Here is a 20,918-nt window from a genome sequence, read left to right as displayed (position 1 = left end):
CAACGTCATTCTCGCAATTCGGGGTGTTGCATGGTCGTGTCCACTCGATGTGAGCACCTTCACCAAGGGCTAGTGGTCAGTGCGTAGCAAAAACTTTCCACCCCACAGAAACTGTCGGAACCTCTCCATTGCCCATACACCAGCCAGCATTTCTTTCTCAATGACGCTAAACTTTTGTTCATTGGGTGCCAACGCTCTAGACGCAAAACTTATCGTGGTGCCTTCTCCCTCGGCTGTCAATTGCGTCAGCACGGCGCCTAACCCTCGATCGCTAGCGTCCGTGGTCAACATGGTCAGGGCGTCTTGATCAAATCCCTGTATGGGCACGGCTTCGCAGATGTTGCTTTTCATCTCTTCGAACTCCTTCTGTTCCGCTTCGGACCACTTGAATGTCGTTTTGTCCTTCAATATCTGTCGCATGCAATGAGTTTTTGAGGCAAAGTGGGGGACGAACTTACTGTAGAACTCTGCCATCCCCAGGAAGGTTTTAATGTCTTCTTTGTTCTCTGGCGTGGGAGCATCTCTGATCGCTGTCACGTTCGAAGCTTTCGGTTCGATCCCTCGATCACTGATTTCATGCCCCAAATAGGAAACTGAATGTACTCCGAATTTGCACTTGTCCCATTGGGCGGTTAGCCCGTTCTGCCTTGGAGTGTCTAGCACTGTCCTCACCTTCCTGTCGTGGTCTTCTCGGGTCATCCCCGTCACTAAAATGTCATCTTGGAAGAACTGGATGCCTTCCATTTTGTGGAAGAGACGGTACATCAGTTTTTGAAATACAGCGGCCGCTGAGGCCAATCCAAAAGGCATCCTCAAGAATTTATAACAGCCGAATGGTGTGATAAAAGACGTGAGATGGTTGCAGGACTTGTGTAATACCACTTGATGATAGGCCGATGTTAGGTCGATCGTTGTAAACCATCGCGCTCCTCTAGTTCTAGCCAGCATTTAGTTGATCTTGGGGAGTGGGAACTTGTCAACCACAATGTTTTTATTTAGTTCTCGGAGGTCCACGTACAACCTCACCTTCCCATTCGGCTTCTGCGCGACCACCAATGGCGCTAGCCATTCTGCGCTGTCAATCGTTTCTATTACTCCATTTTCCTCCAACCTCTAAAGCTCCTCCTGCACGCCTGTCCTGCACCTGAGCGGAATGTTGCGTACTTTATGGCACGTAGGTTGTGCCCCTTCTTTCAAGCAGATTTTATGTATGAACTTCGCCAATCGGCCTATAGTGTCTCTGAAAACGGCTGGAAATTCATCTCTCCATCCCTGCGCTCCAAGATTCTTTTCGTCCATTGTCATGAGAACGTGTGTGTGTCCTCCCGGGTTCAATTTGATTCCCAAGGCTCCTTGGTCTCTCCAGCCCAACACTGATGGTCCCTTCTCGGCTACGTATAGTTTCCCTGCCGTTGTTCTGCCTTTGAATACAAACGACATCGGGCGGTATCCCACCATAGGAATGGGTTCCCCCGTGAACGTCACTGGGTGAATGTCTGATGGTAACAGGTGATGGCCCGTCCTGGGTGCAAATTCCTTCTCCCACACACTTCTCTGAATGATCGTGTAGGGCGATCCTGAGTCGGCTACCATGGTCAGTGGTATCCCTCCTATGACCATTTCACACTTGGGCTTCTTGTTGGTGGTGCACTCCAAACCCAGGACTTGCTCTCCTACCATCAAGACTTCCTCGTCTTCCTCAGTCTCCCCGTCTTCGTTCTCCTTGTGTGATTCTGGTGCCACATATTTGACTTCGCTTCTGGAGGTCTTCCTCCTGCACACCTTTTCATAATGCCCAAAGGTGCCACAATACGAGCATTTGGCTCCAAATGCTGGACAACTTTTTTTGTTGGGCGCATGTGCGTTGCTACCACATCTATTGCACGTGTTCCTGTGCCAACCCCTCCGTTCTTGCGGTTTGCTTGGTTTGGGGGTGTACATTTTCTGATTGCGTGCTCCAGATTGTCTTGTCGGTTATTTCGCTTCTGTCGTTATCTTGTCCATCAATTTATACACTGCTGTCCCTTGGTTGCTTTCTTGTTTGGCTGCTTCCGCGCACCTCTTGGACATCTCTGCTTTTTTTACCAACGCCACTACTTCTTTCAGGGGCGCATCGCCATTCACCCATAACTTTTCTTATACCGATGTGTTGATCGTATGCATGATTATCTGGTCCCGGATTAGTTTTTCCTGTAGCACTCCAAACTTGCATGTGATGGCTAATTTCTGTAACGCCGCTACATATTCCTCCACCGACTCCCCTTTCGTCTGTTTTCTTTGGAAGAAATTGAACCGGTCTATGGCTGTGCAAACAACTGGGCTGTGGTGCGCGTCTAAATCCTCCAAGGCATGCTGAAATACATCTGTGTCAGTGGCTGGCCTTTCCTGCTTGACTAGGTGAAGATATTGTTGTTGCCCTGCTGGGCCTAAGTTGTGAAGCAGTATTTTCTTACGTCTTGCGCTTGAGAACTCCTCCCCTCCTTCCTCCTCCAGTGCTGAGAGGTAGTTCAGGAAGTAAGGCTTCCAGTCTTCCCAAGGCATCTCTGGCTCGCCCACCTTGTGCAAGAACGGCAGCGGGTTCGTCAGGGAAAACGTTTGCGCGCACATGTTCCCGTTGGCGATGGCACGTGGCTCAGGGCTGTCGTCGCTATCTGGAGGTGTGGCGCTGCGGCGTGCGTCCACTGACTTCGCTCCTGGGACCGATTTTCCGCCCCTCCTTGGTCCTTGCCCCTGTGCGCCATCTTACTTGGCCTTCTACGGTGTCCGCCGCTTCCTTCTTCCCCAGCGCGCTGCACTGTGGGCAGCGTGTCCCCAGTGTGGCTCCACTGTGGGCAGCTTCGGCTCCCTCCTGACGGCTCCGGCGGGGTCCTGATGTGTTGGAGCAGCGAAGCGCTCTGGGTGGCTGTGCTCTAGGTGTCTCTTATGTAGTGTATCAGGGACCCCCTGGTAAGGATAAAAATCCTGGGACAGGGAAATTGTTCAGTACAAAGGTATATACCCAGGCCTAAGGTTATAAAAACAACCAAGGCTATTCAACAACCAAAATATATATATATAAACACACAAAATGACAAACTTTGCTGATATTTAAGAATTTAATTCGAATGATAAAACAATCAATCAAGTACATATAAACATAACCAAACTGATATATTAAATACACATGATACAATAAAAAGTGTTATTTTCTTGATCAATTCCTTAAAAAAGACATTTGTTCTGATAGGTGTGCAGGATTATAGATATGGTCATCCCAGATGTTATTGGGAGGGCTGTTTATCTCAACGCGTTTCGACACGTAATTGTGTCTTCATCAGGAAAATATTTATACAGCCAATTATCTAAAGAGAACAAAACATATTTTTAGGATTTCAAAACATTTAAAACTGTGTGTTGAGAGACAAAGCAAAATATAATTACATAGCCTGGTTGAAAGATAAAAGTTATTTCATAATGCTGAAGTTTAGATTTCTTGCATCTTGACAATAGTTCAAGGAAAACAATCTCTCTATATATATATATCTCCTTAGTATTCGATATTTCCATCTATGATTCTTTCAAATATATTTGATATAGTCGATCAATACATTCAATTGCATTTTATCGTTATTTTGTTTAGAAGCATCCTTATGTACGAATTGGAAAAAGAAAGAAAAAAGAAGAGAAGCAAGAATAATAGAGTTTACGGGATCAAGATTGCTCTAATTTCTTCTATAAGTGGAATGTTTTCTCCTATTCTAATTTTTAGTGGAGTCAAATTCGTATCATGCAGAGACACTACGGGCAGCTATTCTTGACCAATGCTTGTTCATAATCGAAATGCGGTTTAAGTATACATATGTGTCGATGTAGTCTCAAAAATAAGCACCTTGTGCATATGTACCCAGTGATATTCTATATTTACTATGAAAAACCAATTTGTTTCCAATCGTCTAACTATCAGTTTAAAACATCTTACCTAGACTATCTTTTTCTGCTTTTTAACAGGTTCAGAACGATGAAAGCAGAGAGTGAGGCACCTTTCTTTCCCTTGATATTCAATCTTGGTATGTGAAACCTATAGAAAGAGACGGGTTCCTAGCTTCAAGTTAATCATTCACAAAGGATTAGTGAGAAAGCCTTAATTTGCATAAACTCGTTCTGTCATCTCGCTCTGTATTTTACATAGTCGCGTGTTACCTGAGTTTGGCGGTTTCACTGCGTACATCCCACTCTTCGTTTCAGACGGTTAATACATGATATACTCTTTAAAAACGAATATTCTGAAACAGAGGTGGAGATACAGGCTTAGTTGAATAGCCTCTCTTTTTTATAGTTGGATTTATTGTTTTTTATATATACGAGCGTGATTTCTAATTTTAAAAGCCACTTCAGATTAAATTTTCTGTTCTATCTGAAAAACCTTTATTTATTGTACATTTTATTAAAAGACGCTAGCTAGAGAAGTCCAATAATATGTCGATTCCTTATTTACCACTCCAAAAAGTCCCTAAGACATAAAACATTACTCCTGTCGGTAGTTCATATATATGCGGCATAATTTTACCTTATTCGATTATTGTATCAGCGCTATATTTCCTTAGCGTCATAAGCATTTAGTCAACTGAAAGCGCCAGCACGAGACTTCGCGTGTAGATTACAGTCGTCTCTTTAGATCACAGCAGTTCTAAGAAGACATAATCATTGAGGGTATATTATTGCGGAGTAATGTTATGTTTCTTTTAGTCATTCTATAAATGAAGCAAATTTATACCTATGTCACTATGTGGGATTGATAAAACCTGTCTGTTCAGCTTCACGAGCAGGTAAAAGAATGAAGCAGTATTTTCTTGCTCTATGGCCTCCCAGTTCTTCTTAGCTTCCTGATTACTAAGCGTGTTATCATTAAAATGGAGCTTACAAGCTGCAAGACAAAAGAGTGCAATCAGGCTGTTAACTGGTTTCCCCAGGTTCGATATTGTTTAGCGTTTAGAGAGGGAATGAACATTTGAGTTCTTCCTATTTCCAAAGTCTTACCGGTAAGGTTGACGACAGACTCCTATCTCACGGCGACTCGGCTGGTGCAAAAGAAATGAAGGGTTTTGTGATTTGCTTTCTCATTGGTATTTATACCAAACAAGTTCGGTGTCATCTCAATAGATACACGCGCACATTTAAAGCTAGAGTGTATATGAGATGGATATGTTTTGGTAGACTTTTTTTTTTAATTTTATTTTGACTCCAATATAAGAGCTTAACTATTCATATCAGTCATTCTATCCTTGCGAAGGTTCTAAAAGTTTACCAACTGATAGACTATGGTAAACTTTATCTTTAATGAGCGATAATATTTGTTTTCTTTTTAATATATATTGCAGTATACATGTCTTTGTAACTTTGTATATTTTATCCATTTTTATATGATTGCATTCTCCCAGGGTAACTCATGGTTAAGGCCATGTTTGAATGTTCCAAGGGTAAAAATCCAATATACCTCTTTCTTTTTTCTTATTTTGTCTCCACCTTTACTGTTGGGTATGTGGATTTTTTCCAGTATTCGCCATTTTAATTCGTCATGCGAATGCTTGTACTCTGTGAAGTGGCTTACTAGGGGTGCTGTCAGTTTCCTGGTTCTTATTGCTGACCTGTGTTCTGTCAGTCTTGTCTTTATTGCTCGTGACGTCTCACCCACATAGCCAAGATGGCAGGGACATGTGATTAAATATATAACATTTTGGGTGTTGCATGTCCATAGCTCTTTAGCTTGAATGTTGATATTATTAAACATTAAGTTTTCTCCCGTAATGATGCTGTTACATGACTTGCATGAACCGCAACGAGAGGTTCCTTTTGCTATGCCATTATCAGTAATTGATCTCTGTATAAAAGGAGGGTTATCTGTTCTTTGGATATGTCTCGAATGTACAATTTGATCTTTAAGATTCTTATTCCGCTTGGGGGCATAAAGAGGTTTAGCTATTTTTTGTTGATTTTCGTTCAAATTCAATAGGTGCCAATTGGAATTTATTATTTGTCTGACTGTAGAGTCCAGGGTGGAATGTTTTGTAACACAGACTAACGTCAAGTTTGTTTTTTGTTTTTGTGAATGTAAAAGCGCATCTCGATCGTAAAATCTGGCCCTCTTATAGGCCTCTCTAACTAAACGGCGAGGGTAACCTCTCTGGATAAATTTTTCTTTCATACTTTCAGACTGATTGTCATAATCTTTGAGGTTAGTACAATTACGTCTTACCCTTAGAAATTGTGAGAAGGGTATGCTATCTTTCTGGCATTTGGGGTGATAGCTCTTAAAATGTAGTAGTGTGTTCCTCGCTGTAGGTTTTGTGTATAGATCCACTTCCAGTAGTCCTTCGTTGTTTTTTTATATAGATATCCAGAAACTCTACTCTTGTTGTACTGGTATGGGCGGTGATTCGGAGATTGTTATCAGCCAGATTCAACCAAAGGAGAAATTCTCCCAAAGTCTGTTCCCCATCGGTCCATACAAAAAAGATGTCATCTATGTATCGGTACCAATGGGAAACAGACTCAAAGAAAGGGGCCACTTCATTGAAGATGCATTGATCCTCAAATGCAGTCATATAGATGTTCGCTATTGAGGGGGCCATAGAAGCCCCCATACTGACTCCCTTAGTTTGTAGGAACAAATTTTCTCCAAATTCGAAGAAGTTTTCATGTAAAACAAGTGTTAAGCAATCCTTAATTAAAGTTTTCGAAGAGGGTATTTGATGTTTATCAATAAACCACATTGTTGTTTCAATTGCTCCTGTTTGGGGGATGTTGCTATATAGCGACTCAATATCTAGGGTCACTAAGATATCTCTTTGTTCATTAAAGGGCAGTGTTTCTACTTTAGTAATGATCGCAGCCGTATCTTTTATGTATGATGGAGACAAAGAAATATAGGGACGAAGAATATTATCCAAATACTTAGAGACTGCTTCAAGGGGTGTCCCGATCGTAGATACGATCGGGCGATATGGGGGGTTATCCTGATTTTTATGGATCTTAGGTAACCCATAAATACAAGAAGTTTTCTTGTCAGATTTATTTAGGAATTCAAATTCCTTTTTGTTAATGATCCCTTCCTCATGTGCTTTTGCTGTTAGCCTGTTTATAGTTTTAATTATCCTTTCTGTAGGATTTAATCTGATTGTTTTATAGAAAGTTTGATCATTTAACATTTTAAGCATGTTGGTCTCATAAGTGGTGCTATCTATTAAGACTATTCCACCCCCTTTATCGCTGCTTTTCACAGTCACTGCGTTATCATTTTTGAATTTGGTCAACGAGTTATGTTCTTCCTTAGTTATATTGTATTTCGGTTTAGGGATAAATTTAAGTGCCTGATCTAATTTTTTTATAACTGCCTTTTCAAAAACTGCTATTTCAGCACCCACCTGGTCTAGAGACGGAGTGAATGTGGATGGCAAAGCCACTATGTTTGATGCTGTGTCAACCAATTCAATGGGGTCACTATCTAACAAGATTTTTTTTAATCTAATCTTCCGAAAAAAAGAATGGAGGTCCTGATATAACTCAAATACATTAACGTTGGCATGAGGGACAAAAGATAACCCTTTAGTTAATAGGGAGAGATCAGCAGGGGCTAGAGTACGTGAGGATAGATTGAATATTGGGATTACATCCCGTTCCTCCAATATTGTTTGTTCCTGGTTTCTAGATATTGTTGAGGTTCCTGGGCATATTGATGGTTCTGGTAATTGCCCCTTGTCGTATTTTGGAACCTGACCCTTTGGCGTCCTCTTCTCCCCCCACGTTGTCCTAAAAAAGGCTGACGGTTGTTTCTTTGGCCATTTCTGGGGTCGAATGGTCTTTCATCCTGGTAACCCATGCTACTCTCACCATCTGATTCAGCATCTGAAGAGTCAGAGAAGGTGTTAATCTTATGTTGAGAATTGTAATTATATGGTCCTGATTGAGTGTCTGCTTTATAGAAGCCGTCTACAGTATATGGATAGGTCCGTTCCAGAGTGTAAAACCTTTTATCTTTTGTAAATTTGTCATCCTTTCTTTTTCTAAGATAATCTGAAAATGATGCAATATCATTTTTTATGGCTTCTAGTTGTTTATTGGCATCCTCAACTGTAGTCGACTTTTTGATTTTATCTTCTAGTTCCTCTATTTCTTTTCTTATCTCTGCTGATTTTTCTTTGGATGTTGATATTATTAAGATCATAAGATCTCTGGAGCAGCGACTCGCAATCATGCTCCATTTGATGAGAAAAGATTTAATATCCACAAAAAGGCCTGGGATGTTTCTGATTCTAAGCCCTAATGGGATAATGCCATTTTTGAGATAATTCAGCATGAATTCTCCATGCGCCTCTATTCTGATCAATTTCTTTTGTAGGTTTGATAGTTTGTTGATGTCACTACTATTTTGGGGATTACTAGAAGAGCTATTTCCAAACGTTACATTAGTGCCTACTAATGTAGCGAAGTCCTCATCCGAGAACCCGAACGTTTGTAGTTGGGCCATAAAATCTTTATTAATTGAAGTTCTACTAGTGAAAAGAGATGGATAGAAAAAAGCAGAAAAAAGCCAGGAGCCAAGATCCAAGGCCCGGAGTGGATCGACAGGGACAGAAGGATGAGATTAGTAGGCACAATCTTTGCTATACACTTCAGCAATCTAAGCATACATGATAATAAGTAGACGTCCCACACGGATATACCGTGGGTAAATTATGTAGTATATCAGGGACCCCCTGGTAAGGATAAAAATCCTGGGACAGGGAAATTGTTCAGTACAAAGGTATATACCCAGGCCTAAGGTTATAAAAACAACCAAGGCTATTCAACAACCAAAATATATATATATAAACGACAAACTTTGCTGATATTTAAGAATTTAATTCGAATGATAAAACAATCAATCAAGTACATATAAACATAACCAAACTGATATATTAAATACACATGATACAATAAAAAGTGTTATTTTCTTGATCAATTCCTTAAAAAAGACATTTGTTCTGATAGGTGTGCAGGATTATAGATATGGTCATCCCAGATGTTATTGGGAGGGCTGTTTATCTCAACGCGTTTCGACACGTAATTGTGTCTTCATCAGGAAAATATTTATACAGCCAATTATCTAAAGAGAACAAAACATATTTTTAGGATTTCAAAACATTTAAAACTGTGTGTTGAGAGACAAAGCAAAATATAATTACATAGCCTGGTTGAAAGATAAAAGTTATTTCATAATGCTGAAGTTTAGATTTCTTGCATCTTGACAATAGTTCAAGGAAAACAATCTATATATATATATATATCTCCTTAGTATTCGATATTTCCATCTATGATTCTTTCAAATATATTTGATATAGTCGATCAATACATTCAATTGCATCTTATCGTTATTTTGTTTAGAAGCATCCTTATGTACGAATTGGAAAAAGAAAGAAAAAAGAAGAGAAGCAAGAATAATAGAGTTTACGGGATCAAGATTGCTCTAATTTCTTCTATAAGTGGAATGTTTTCTCCTATTCTAATTTTTAGTGGAGTCAAATTCGTATCATGCAGAGACACTACGGGCAGCTATTCTTGACCAATGCTTGTTCATAATCGAAATGCGGTTTAAGTATACATATGTGTCGATGTAGTCTCAAAAATAAGCACCTTGTGCATATTTACCCAGTTATATTCTATATTTACTATGAAAAACCAATTTGTTTCCAATCGTCTAACTATCAGTTTAAAACATCTTACCTAGACTATCTTTTTCTGCTTTTTAACAGGTTCAGAACGATGAAAGGAGAGAGTGAGGCACCTTTCTTTCCCTTGATATTCAATCTTGGTATGTGAAACCTATAGAAAGAGACGGGTTCCTAGCTTCAAGTTAATCATTCACAAAGGATTAGTGAGAAAGCCTTAATTTGCATAAACTCGTTCTGTCATCTCGCTCTGTATTTTACATAGTCGCGTGTTACCTGAGTTTGGCGGTTTCACTGCGTACATCCCACTCTTCGTTTCAGACGGTTAATACATGATATACTCTTTAAAAACGAATATTCTGAAACAGAGGTGGAGATACAGGCTTAGTTGAATAGCCTCTCTTTTTTATAGTTGGATTTATTGTTTTTTATATATACGAGCGTGATTTCTAATTTTAAAAGCCACTTCAGATTAAATTTTCTGTTCTATCTGAAAAACCTTTATTTATTGTACATTTTATTAAAAGACGCTAGCTAGAGAAGTCCAATAATATGTCGATTCCTTATTTACCACTCCAAAAAGTCCCTAAGACATAAAACATTACTCCTGTCGGTAGTTCATATATATGCGGCATAATTTTACCTTATTCGATTATTGTATCAGCGCTATATTTCCTTAGCGTCATAAGCATTTAGTCAACTGAAAGCGCCAGCACGAGACTTCGCATGTAGATTACAGTCGTCTCTTTAGATCACAGCAGTTCTAAGAAGACATAATCATTGAGGGTATATTATTGCGGAGTAATGTTATGTTTCTTTTAGTCATTCTATAAATGAAGCAAATTTATACCTATGTCACTACGTGGGATTGATAAAACCTGTCTGTTCAGCTTCACGAGCAGGTAAAAGAATGAAGCAGTATTTTCTTGCTCTATGGCCTCCCAGTTCTTCTTAGCTTCCTGATTACTAAGCGTGTTATCATTAAAATGGAGCTTACAAGCTGCAAGACAAAAGAGTGCAATTAGGCTGTTAACTGGTTTCCCCAGGTTCGATATTGTTTAGCGTTTAGAGAGGGAATGAACATTTAAGTTCTTCCTATTTCCAAAGTCTTACCGGTAAGGTTGACGACAGACTCCTATCTCACGGCGACTCGGCTGGTGCAAAAGAAATGAAGGGTTTTGCGATTTGCTTTCTCATTGGTATTTATACCAAACAAGTTCGGTGTCAGAACGAGTTTATGCAAATTAAGGCTTTCTCACTAATCCTTTGTGAATGATTAACTTGAAGCTAGGAACCCGTCTCTTTCTATAGGTTTCACATACCAAGATTGAATATCAAGGGAAAGAAAGGTGCCTCACTCTCTCCTTTCATCGTTCTGAACCTGTTAAAAAGCAGAAAAAGATAGTCTAGGTAAGATGTTTTAAACTGATAGTTAGACGATTGGAAACAAATTGGTTTTTCATAGTGAATATAGAATATAACTGGGTACATATGCACAAGGTGCTTATTTTTGAGACTACATCGACACATATGTATACTTAAACCGCATTTCGATTATGAACAAGCATTGGTCAAGAATAGCTGCCCGTAGTGTCTCTGCATGATACGAATTTGACTCCTCTAAAAATTAGAATAGGAGAAAACATTCCACTTATAGAAGAAATTAGAGCAATCTTGATCCCGTAAACTCTATTATTCTTGCTTCTCTTCTTTTTTCTTTCTTTTTCCAATTCGTACATAAGGATGCTTCTAAACAAAATAACGATAAAATGCAATTGAATGTATTGATCGAATATATCAAATATATTTGAAAGAATCATAGATGGAAATATCGAATACTAAGGAGATATATATATATATAGAGATTGTTTTCCTTGAACTATTGTCAAGATGCAAGAAATCTAAACTTCAGCATTATGAAATAACTTTTATCTTTCAACCAGGCTATGTAATTATATTTTGCTTTGTCTCCCAACACACAGTTTTAAATGTTTTGAAATCCTAAAAATATGTTTTGTTCTCTTTAGATAATTGGCTGTATAAATATTTTCCTGATGAAGACACAATTACGTGTCGAAACGCGTTGAGATAAACAGCCCTCCCAATAACATCTGGGATGACATATCTATAATCCTGCACACCTATCAGAACAAATGTCTTTTTTAAGGAATTGATCAAGAAAATAACACTTTTTATTGTATCATGTGTATTTAATATATCAGTTTGGTTATGTTTATATGTACTTGATTGATTGTTTTATCATTCGAATTAAATTCTTAAATATCAGCAAAGTTTGTCATTTTGTGTGTTTATATATATATATTTTGGTTGTTGAATAGCCTTGGTTGTTTTTATAACCTTAGGCCTGGGTATATACCTTTGTACTCTAGGTGTCTCTGCCACGCTCCCAGTAGTGGCACAGCTGGTGGATTTGCTTGGCCCGGGTGGTGCTGTATGTAGCCCTTGTGTGGGTTCTGGGTGTTCCGCTGGTTGGAATAGCACCCTCACGACCTCGTCGCCATTGTAAAATAGTAAATTAGCCCAGGTTCCTGGCAATGACCTCTACAGACGCTGTATAGGCGTAAATGCTTTGCTATTTATTCAATAATTATAATAACTCTGGGAGCGCCGGACTTTGCTTCTCCCCATATCGGAGTCCGCGCCATTGCAAAACATGGCCGCCGCCGGACTTCCGGTGACGTCATCGCGTGGCGTGCGCGGCAACGCTAGACCGCTACACCACAATGACGCTTTGTTGGTTTTTCACCCCTTCTAGAACCCCTGCATCGCCACTCTGACTATTCCTGGAAGAATTAGCACTTCACACAATACCAAGCCCGGTCAGCTGAAACACCCGAGGAATCGGGTTTTTGCTTGCAGGAATCGGGAGGGGCAAGAATAGCCTTCAAATCGGTAGTCTCACGCCTGAATCGGGAGGGTTGGCATGTCTGACCGAGATAATTTTGTTACTTACAGTTAACCCCTTGCGTGCGTCGGACGCCACGGTGGGCGTGTGCGGAGGGCTGCCGGGGGCCGTTCGAACCACGCCCTCGCCATAAATCACCCGCACCGTGGCGTAAAAACCGCCGCGGTGCGCGGTGATTTATGGTTAAAGGGTTAATGTAGGAAGGTGGAGTACTTTCAATCAATCAGTGGTTTGTAAAGCGCACTATTCACTCATGAGGGTCTCAAGGCGCTGGGAGGGCGGGGGAAGCAGCTCCGGATCAGTCGAAGAGCCAGGTCTTGAGGTCCTTCCTGAACGTGTGCAGGGTCGGTGAGCGTCTGATGTTCACAGGGAGCTCGTTCCAGGTCTTGGCTGCGATGTAGTAGACGGATCTCCCGCCTGTTCTGTTTCTGCAGATGCGGGGAACCTCAGCCAGGACGAGGTCGGCGGAGCTGAGGTTGCTCTTGAGTACGTGGAAGCATACTCTCTCGTTGAGGTATTTGGGTCTGATGTTGTTAAGTGATTTGTAGGCGTGGGTGAGGAGTTTGAAGGTGACCCTCTTCTAGACAGGTAGCCAGTGGAGGTCTCGTAGGTGTTGGGTCATGAGTTTGTGACACAATGCCCTGAGAACGAGTCTAGCCACAGTGTTCTGGATGGTCTGGAGTCTGTGCAGAAAAGTTCTGTTGATTCCGGCGTATAGGGCGTTTCTGTAGTCCAGTCTGCTGGTTATGAGCGTGTTGGCGACGGTCCTTCTGCAATCGGGGGAATCTATTTGAAGGTCTTGCGGAGGATGCACAGGATGTTGAAACTGGTGGCAGTGATGGCGTTGATCTGGCGGGTCATGGAAGGGGAGGAGTCGAGGATGATGCCAAGGTTTTGTGCGTGGTCTGTAGGGGTGGGTGGATTCCCGGGAGTGGAGGGCCACCAGGTGTTGTCCCAGGCGGAGGTGCAGGTTCCAAGGATGAGGACCTCGGTCTTCTCTGTGTTGAGTTTCAAACTGCTGCTTTCATCCAAGTTGCCACGTTCTTCATTCCTTCCTGGAAACAGAGTCTCGTGTCTTTGGGATTCCTTGTGAGTGAGAGGACTAGCTGGGTGTCGTCGTCGTAGGATACAATGCTGACCCTATGCTTACTGACGATGGCGGTGAGGGGGGCCATGTAGATGTTCAAGAGCATGGGGCTGAGCGATGATCCTTGGGGTACTCCGCAGTTGATGTCAGTGGGTTCGGATAGGAAGGGAGGGAGTCTGATCCTCAGGGTTCTGTCGGATAGAAAGGATTGGATCCAGTCGAGGGTAGCTCCTTGTATCCCCCGTCGTGAAGTCTAGCTGCGAGTGTGTGGTGTGAGACGGTGTAGAAGGCTGCGGAGAGGTCTAGGAGGATGAGGGCTGCAGTGTGTTCTTGGTCGAGTAGCATGCGGATGTTGTCAGTGATGGCGAGGAGGGCGGTCTCAGTGCTCTGGTTGCTGCGGAATCCAGACTGTGAGGAGTCTAGGATGGAGTTCTATTCGATGAAGGTTGTCTGCTGGGCATTTACGAGTCTCTCGGTGACCTTGGCCGCGAAGGGGAGGAGAGAGATGGGCCGTTAGTTTTTCAAGTCTGTTGGGTCGGCCGTTGGTTTCTTGAGGAGGGGTTTAACCTCTGCCCGCTACCAGTGGTCTGGGCAGATGCCGGATCTGAAGGAGGCGTGGATGGTCTGTCCTAACTCGGGTGCAATGGCGGCGTCGGCCCTGTTGGATATGTGCGGTGGGCAGGGGTACATTGGGGCTCCTGAGTGGGTTTTCTTCATGGTCGAGGTGATGTGCTAGACAGTGGCTGGGTCCCAGGTCATGATGACTGGCTTATCGGCGGCGGTGGGTACGGGGGGTGGTGGTGTCTGGCGTTGCTTCCCTGAAGTTATCGTAGAGGACCTTGATCTTCAGATGGAAGTAGGCACTGAGCTTGTCACAGAGTTCCTGGGAAGGTGTGACGTCTGTGGCTTTGCTGGGGATTTTGGCGAACTGCTATATGACATTGAACAATTCCTTTGCGTTGGTATGGACTTTGTCTCGTTTGAAGGTCCGTTTGGGGCCTCTTATGCGCTGGTGGTATTCCTTCAGGGCACTCCTGTGGTTATTTCATGCTTCTGTGGTTCTCTGGTTTTGCCAGGTTTTCTCTAGGCATCTGCAAGAGCGCCTGGCTTCTTGTAGTTCTGTGGTGAACCAGGTGGCTTTCAGCCGTCGTTGTTTGGCGGGGTGGCGGAAGGGTGCAAACTTGTCAGCGCAGCTGGAGATCCAGCGGTGAAATTATTTGGCTGTGGAGTTGGTGTCGGTCGTGGCTCTGGTGCTGACCTTGCACCTATTTCGGTGCCAAATATATGTTGTGTGACCTTCTTTAAAAAGTAGACTTATTTATTGTGCATGAGGATTGTTAATATAGCAGCAGGATTACCATCGCCTGCATAATAACTATGTACAAAAGTCACCACTATCGTCATCTGTGGCCGACATACCCACAGTACCATGACACATCTAGGTAGGACCCCTGAGGGTACCTTTCGGGTATATAAGTCCCACATCTTAGCTGAGCAAATTAGAGGGGAAGCTTCCATGCTGAAACAAGACGCTGAAGTCCTGCCCGCAGACACTTCAGCACGCAGGTATCTGACATCCCTTGTGGGGTGTCCAACTCTAGACCAAGACAGGGTCCTTCGTTTTCTCCCATCAGGTAATGGGTTTGGCTCTTTCCTACATGCATGCTAGGTACATCTAGTTAGGGTTTGCTTCTAAGGAATACTCATAATTACTGTCATGTATCTCTATGCCTGCATATATTCATTGTTTTAGCACCATGGTAGAATTCTACCTTTTATTTACTCTGTTGGTGCATATAACCGTATATATCTGTTTCTGTCTAATGGGTGTTGCATCACACTTATTTTATATTAGAATGACGCTGGTTCAATAAATGCTTATTGAAAACATACCCACCAGTTAGTCTGTGTATGCCTCTGAGACAGACTGAGCACGAGTGACTAAGCGAAAAGCATTGCACTGTTTCCACGATCCCTGAGGGGTCAGGGTTGTCATGTTGGATAGTTGCCAGACACTGTTCGCTCCTTGGTAAGGTTGTGGGGCTTATAGTGGCACTGTGAGCTAGCTAGTCTACAAACTAACATATCCTTTGGAGGTGTCTGGAATCAGTCTGGACACCAATCTCTTGGTTTATGTTGTCTAAACGCAAAGATCCTATATAGATTTGAAGGAACTACACAACAACCTGAAAATTGGGAGACTAAGCTTGAGTCTCTCAGTGCTTTCCGGTGCCCAGCCCAAGAACCCCCCTCCACTCCCACCATCCCCATCATTCGTTCTTCTTCTCTTTACTCTTCCCTTTCCCCTAACATCTCTCCCAATCCCTTGGAAGCATGCCTCCTCATTGCTTCATCCATTCCTCACCGCCCTTCACCTGGTAACCATACAAGAGGTTAAACAAATGTGGTGTAACATGTATTATTTGAATTCATTCGTGCATTTCTGATACCATTGTTTAGTGAAAATTATACTTTTTTATCAAACCTCTTAATGAGCAAATGTAAAACAAAAACAAGCATTGGAAATGCAATAGGTCTCGCAGCATTAGAGTTAGTGCTTTTAGAATTGTTTATGGGTTTTTTTTGTAAATCTTTAGCATTTTTGTTTCCTGTAGCCAATGCCAAAGAATTACAAAAAAAAAAAGCCATAAACATTTCTAAAAGCTCTAACTCAAATGCTCCGAGACCTAAGAATCCCATGTGGAAGCCTAGACCATAAAAACATCTTTTTATAGAAAGCTGGTTCCAAATTATAGATAATTTATTATATCAGCCTTAAACAACTCCCTACAAAAAATGCAACCTGTATTTAATTTCCAAATCCAGCCAAAGCCTATTCTCGTGTGCATTAGGACTGGCTCATTTTCCAGTTCTGACTCCAGTCGCAGCATGTTTGCGGACAAGCGCTTGAGAGCAAGTCAAAAATGTTGTAGCATATTTATGTAAATTCAGGTCTTTGGCAGTCTGCCTTTTGGAGTCTATATTTTGCCAATCGTTTTTTTTCTCAGTCAATATTTTCTCAGGCTTCTTCGGAAAAGACACAACACTGGTGTAACCCAAGCCCTTTGTGTAATCCAAAACCCACTAGCTACTTAGGAAAACACTCACTGGCAAAGCCAATAGGTGTGGCCTTGTCATGCTGAGGCAGTGCTCACATATTTTTATTTTTCATTACAAGCACTGGCTTCAAAAAGAAATAAAAACATACTGCCTGGTAAGTGTGGCAGCTATAGGATTGCAATAAAATATTACTGTTTTTTTAGAAATCAGTAGCGTGGCTGTTTAACTGGTGAGGATGTTTTTAATACAAAGCCTTTCAGTTGCATCATGCATTTTATTATCATTATTTGAGAAGAAGTCAAGAATAAACCGCCCCCACCAAGACAAGGATTCAAATCACGTGCGTCTACGATGTTTCAATGTCACTTAATGACATTATAACAGCAATTAAATTTTTTTTTTAAAAAAACAAATCACCATCTAACTGAACACACGAATTGCAGGCAAAATAAATAGCTGGTATTTAAAGTTAAAATAAACTATAAAAGCACACTTTGAACCGCCTATGCCACTGGAAAAAAATAATTTTAGGCAGATGTGAACAATGTGCACTGGCTTTGTGCAGTCACTTTTACTGAATGGTGCCAGCAGGTAAAGCCCAATGCAGGGGTGGGAGAATGCAAAATGTGAATGACAGTTCAACAGACCAATAGATGAGGACTGCTGATCAAAAACTCCTCTATATGTTTTTTGGGGGGTTAGGGGTGATCAATAGTCTGTATCTGTCTCAGTTTCAAAGCCAGACTTGAAAAAAAACGTGCTACTAGCTAGTAAGTTTGGGCGATCATTTCGAGGTGCACCCTAAGAGGAAAATACCATGATTAAAGGCCTGTGGTTAAAGAAAGTGGCCTACATTGTTTTCACAAGCGCTGACAGGGCTTTGGATCCGGCAGCACAGGGGCATAATGGAGACCCCTCTGCAGCCCCCGAGGTGCGAGGGGAGGGGGGCCTAGTGTACCTTGTGTTGGAGAGGGCCCCCCTCAGCCCTTCCTTGCCATTGCATGCCGGCAGAACGTGTACACTGGCAAGCAATAAGAAACAGTTTGGAGCTCAGGAAAGCCACTCTGCTTTCCCGAGCAATAACAAACATAATTACAAATCTGGTAAGTAAATATTGCGGGCAGACAGAGGCCCAGCGAAAGTGCCTGGAAGGGGGTAACACGGGCAGGGCGCGTGGAGACAACCAACCCTTTAGAGGGGACCTCACTTCTGGGGGGGGGGGGCAATTGAGCCCAAGACAAATGAATATCTGTTCAGTGTGAGAGACTCTGGGGCCCACATTACATTCTGCATGGGGGAGCTGTCATCTTGCGTTACGCCACTGCGACAGCCTGGCAGACGGGGCCCTCGACAGCTCGCTGCCCGCTGTGAGGGGGACGCGCCCGAGGTACAGCAGAGGCGCACGCCGCGCGGGCAGGCGGTGTTTACATGACATGTTTCCCTCCACTACCCCCAACCAGCCCCCACCGCTCGCTGGCGTGGGCCCTCAGTCTCCACGGCTCCAACAGCGGGTGGTTTGTCTCCCGACAGCTCCTTCCGGAACGGGGCCCTTCCCCACAAAATATGTTTAACTCGAAACTTAAACTAAGGACAGGGAAAGGACGACGGAGATAATGGAGAGAAGAAGAAAGAGGGAGCGAAGAAGAATAAAGGAGAGAAGGGAAAGGGAAGAGGGGAAGAGAGAGAGAGCGCGGCAGAGAAAGGAGGATCTAAAGGGAAGGGGCAAGATGGAAGGGAAAGAGAGAAAGCCAAGTGATGATTCAGAGAGAGAGAGAGAATAAAGAGAAAACCGAAGAAAGAAAGGGGGCGGCGAGAGAGACTAAACGAAGAGAGGAGCTAGAGAAAGAGAGGGTTAAGAGAAAGACTGGAAGAGGCACAGAGTTTAAACAGAGGAGATGAGGAAAGTAAAAGAGAGAGAAAGGAGAAAGTTAAAAAGGCAGAGACAGGGGTGGAGGAGTGAATGGGAGAAGAAGAGAGTAGCAGAGGGGTGTCAGCGAGTGAAATGGATACAGAAACAATGAGAAAGAGGGTCTGACCAAGACAGACAGAAGAGAGAAAACGTTAGAGAGAGGAGGGAATAAAAGCAGTGCAGGTGGGAACGGGATACGGGGTGTGAGAAAGAAGGGAAGGAACGGGGAAGAAAGGTGGAGGCGGGGAGGGAGGATAATTAGCGAGGAGAGGAATGATTAACCTGAAGGAGAGAAAGAGAGGATACTTCTGGGGGAAAGTATTGTTATAGCGCCCAATGAGGCGCGTGTGGTGCACAGGGCAGACACATGAGGCTAGGTGGGCGCTGTGGGGGCTTCGGTGCCTTTCGTGAAAAGGAGGCAGAGAAAAGGTGGAGTCACTGAAGGAGGCACGGGCAGACATAAGCAACAGGTTAAAAACTACATTTAATTTTACATAGCGTTAAATGGCGCACGGGTGGCCTCGGAGCGCCTAAAAAGAAACAGCGAAGCCAACAAGACGGAGGGAAGAGAGGGGAGGGGGGAGGGGGGAGGAGAAATGCGACACGGCGGGAAGGGGCAGGCAGGATGACTCAGGGGAGGGGGCGGAGCAGGGCAGAGCGGCATGTGGGTGTGAAGAACCGGGCCTTTGAAGTGAAGCTAAGCTTCACTTCAAAGGTGTCGGAGGAATGCGGGCGGCTGTGCACGCGCTTTTAAGCTCAATGCACATGCGCATTGAGCTTAAAAGTCACGGGCACTGCAAGGAATCGCCACGATTCCTTGCAAGTTAGATAAAGTCTGGATGAGCCCCTATAGTCTCGCTTGCTCGATGCGCATGCGCATCGACAGGCGAGACCTAAAAAGAAGGGATATATTTTGGGACCCAATATGAAGAATATTCTTACAAACTAATGAGCTAGTACTTTACCCCTGCCAGATTAAATACCATGGTGTTTCCTACAGGTAGGTGCTAGAAGTAACTGTGGGTAACAATGCACAATGACTAATGGACCAGCTCCAAAATTCAGGGTTATTTGACAAGGGAAAACACAGATAAAGGCTGGCCTACAAACACCACTAGATAAAGATCCATTCACTATGCTGCTAGGCAGTAATGGTAGCCATGAACAATATCCAACAACCGCTCCCCCAGAGAGGCTACATAGACGTATGCTGCTGGAAACCAAATTATCCATTGATCCGTTTTGGAATATCTGGTGGGCTAATTGTTGTATCCTTACCTTTTGTACTTAACTTATTTATCTTCTGCTGGTGTCTGCAGCCTTGTTCATGTCCATGTTCTGATTCTGGACCTATGCTGATTTTTATACTGTTGCTACAAATTTAGTAGGACTGTGTATTAGATCAACAAACATCCTAATATAGAGAGTGCGTCTACTCATATCATTAGTAAATTTTGGTCCGGCTAGCTCACAGTACCACATTTAAACTCCGAAACCTTCAGAGTTGTAGATGTCTGTAACCTTGAACATGACCACTCTGATTTCCAAGTAATTTGTGGAAACAGATCTAACCCTTTCGTTTGTCACCTTTGAATGCCCAAAGTTGTTACAAAAAAATATATAGTGCATTTTCTAATATTTATTGAAACGATCTAACCCTTGTAAATGAAACATGAACTGCAATTGTTAGACAGAAGAAACACATTGTTCTAAGCAATATTAGAATGGTAAGCAATATTAGAATGGCGAAAAATACAAACAATTCACCAATGTTAAGTGTTCCTAATATGACTCATATATATCAATAATGCTTTTACTCTAATGAGCATTTTGGAAGTATCCTTCTGCCATTTGGAATGATCTAAAACCATACCTTGGTGTAATGTCTCAGGAAGTCAGTCTCAGTTCATGAATTCGTTCTGAGTATGCAAGCATGTACGCATCTTCCTTCTTAAGATTAATGTTGGGACCTCATTCACAGCTCTCTTCAGTATTCATGATAACTCCGGTGTGAAGTGCCTCTCCCCAACTTCACCACAGAGGTTGTGTAAATAATAATACACTGGCCTTATTGCATTGTGCTAGAGACGCAGAATAACAATCTTACTTTGTCTAAAGGGCTAAAACTGTCTCCTACGAGCACATAATAAAACAAGGTCATCGTGTTCTGGTATTTGTGTCCCTAGAACTAACAGTGCAGACTACCAAACCACGAAATCCCAAAATAAATGCGTATATGACATTTTCTCATAT

This window comes from Lissotriton helveticus, chromosome 3_2 (assembly GCF_964261635.1).
Source record: "Lissotriton helveticus chromosome 3_2, aLisHel1.1, whole genome shotgun sequence".
Lineage (NCBI taxonomy): Eukaryota > Metazoa > Chordata > Amphibia > Caudata > Salamandridae > Lissotriton > Lissotriton helveticus.
This window is presented reverse-complemented; position numbering follows the sequence as displayed.